Here is a 2,244-nt window from a genome sequence, read left to right as displayed (position 1 = left end):
CTAATGGACGGACAGAGAACAGCACAGTTAGCTCACCGTGTCCCTGGGACAGAGAAAGCCCAGCAAGTGATGGTATGTGCTCTCTATAAAATAATAAACTAAAATATTTACTTCGCATGAAAGCCTTTGTAACAGGTCTGTCTTCTTTAGCTGTCAGCACAGAGACAGAAATAAGATATTTTAAAGTGTTGTTTTTTTTCCTTTCTTCAAACCACAGAAGAGCTAAAGCTGAACTCACTCTGTGGGCATCGTGCAGCAAGAACATAACTTGAGACTTCTCGCTTATGTCTCACGTAGCATTTGCAAGCAACACGAGACTTAAGTACAGTAAGCAGGAATTGAACCTACAGTTTTCACTGGTATTGAAGACAGCATCACAAAGTTCAGCATCTTGATTTTTTATTATTATTATTATTATTATTTTTTAACTTGCTGGGATAGCAGTAATTGCTGATTTGTAACAACTGTCCACCGCTGGCTTGCCAGCTTTGAACTGCGATACATGGATTTCCATAATGTTCTTCCATGAGAGCTAACAGATGTAGTTTATTAATGTCTTATCCTATCACAAAGGCTTCACTGCTTTTGCAAGATATGTGAGTACGAATGATGGACTCTTGTCACGTAAGTAAAATCCATGTAGTTTATCCAACTGAAAGAGCTCAGCAGGTTATGCGATACAGCAGCTCTCACCCCTGGATGAAGGAGGATCAAAAAATCCACGTCCAGAGGTGAATTTCAGCACTACACTCCAGCCTGTAGCACCTCTCCCATGAACCACCATGCTTTACACAAGTTCTGTTGAAAGCTTTCCTTTCTGCATACATAATTTAACAACTATCACATCTAAAATTCCCTCCCTGCGCTGAAGCTGAGAAGTGTCTCCTTTGCAGTGTCAAACACATCTCCACTCATGTTATGTAAGGAGAAATCTGGAACAAAATCCAGGCCATTGGCATTGGCAGGCACAAAAGAAAGGCATCTATTTTTTCCCCAGTTTGAAAGTTCTATTATTGTTGGTTTTGTCTTCAGAACTTCATCTTCAGAACACTGAAGGCTTTCAAAAGAATTTACAGCAGATAGTTTATACTTTCCCGTTTTCCCTAGGGAAAAAACAAACCGTCCATTTCATTTCTGCCAGACAGACCTGCAATCCTACTCCACATCACAGGGCTGTTCTGTGAACACCTGCAGGAAATCGACCTGTTTTCCCCAGAGCACCACAGCCATCTCAGTTGTTAAGCAAACACAGCAAACCAGAGCTCAGCTCCAAATGCTCCACGCACGTTAGAAGTTGAAAGGTTACAGTGCGAGAAGGGCATAAAACAGCAAAAGAGAGAAAGCAATTCTATTGACAAGCTGTCTCCTGAGGCTCTCGCCTAATGTGTACAGCTGTGCCATATACATGCACAGACTCATAGAATGGCCTGGGTTGAAAAGAACCACAATGACCATCCAGTTCCAACCCCCTGCTATGTGCAGGGTCACCAACCAGCAGACCAGGCTGCCCAGAGCCACATCCAGCCTGGCCTTGGATGCCTCCAGGGATGGGGCATCCACAGCCTCCTTGGGCAACCTGTTCCAGTGCATCACCACCCTCTGTGAAAAACTTCCTCCTAAGGAATGAAGCAGCACCCACAGCTCTCTGCTGCCACTACCATCTTCCTGGATTGGACTTCACTGAAAGCAGCAGCCTGGTTTGTAGAACAGGTGCCATATTTGACCATCAGTCAGATTTGCCATTTTAGAGCTTCTTACTGTGGGCACCTGGGAAGCTCCAGGCAATGAGACAGCATTTGCCAGCTGGCCTAAGCAGTGCATAAATAGAACCAGTTTTGTAACTTGTTAATCCAGGACCATCCTTCCCAGATTGCCAAATTACCAGCATCTCTACTGAACAGATTAGTGTGAAGCAAACATCTGCTCCCTGTCCATCTGGCTCACTAAGGGCACTGCTTTACCAAACTAGGAAGATTTATCAATTAGACAAAAAATTGCAGCAAAACCTATTCACAGTATAAGAATGAAACAATACCCCAGAAGTTTCAGAAGGTGTTCTTTTCTCCTGCCCCCTTCAGAACAGTCAGGCCTACAGCCATTCTCTCCCTTTCTATTTTGGCATAAGAGAGCTTTGAAAAGTAAAATTAATACCTTTATTTACAACCAGCATTTATGAAAATAAAGGTTTATGTTTTTAAACACAAACTTACGAGGACAAACATACAAACTGGGCTGTAACTGTCA

General features: G+C 43.0%; 1 protein-coding gene across 12 annotated transcripts in view; it reads right to left on the bottom strand.

The window, feature by feature from the left end:
• The window catches only part of ADD1 (adducin 1), a 57,895-nt gene that overhangs the window by 2,406 nt on the left and 53,245 nt on the right, over nucleotides 1-2,244 (bottom strand). The window lies entirely within an intron of this gene.

Source organism: Tympanuchus pallidicinctus, unplaced genomic scaffold (genome assembly GCF_026119805.1).
Source record: "Tympanuchus pallidicinctus isolate F22 unplaced genomic scaffold, pur_lepc_1.0 scaffold2, whole genome shotgun sequence".
NCBI lineage: Eukaryota > Metazoa > Chordata > Aves > Galliformes > Phasianidae > Tympanuchus > Tympanuchus pallidicinctus.
Note: the sequence above shows the minus strand (reverse complement) of the source record. Positions and strands in the feature narration are given on the sequence as shown.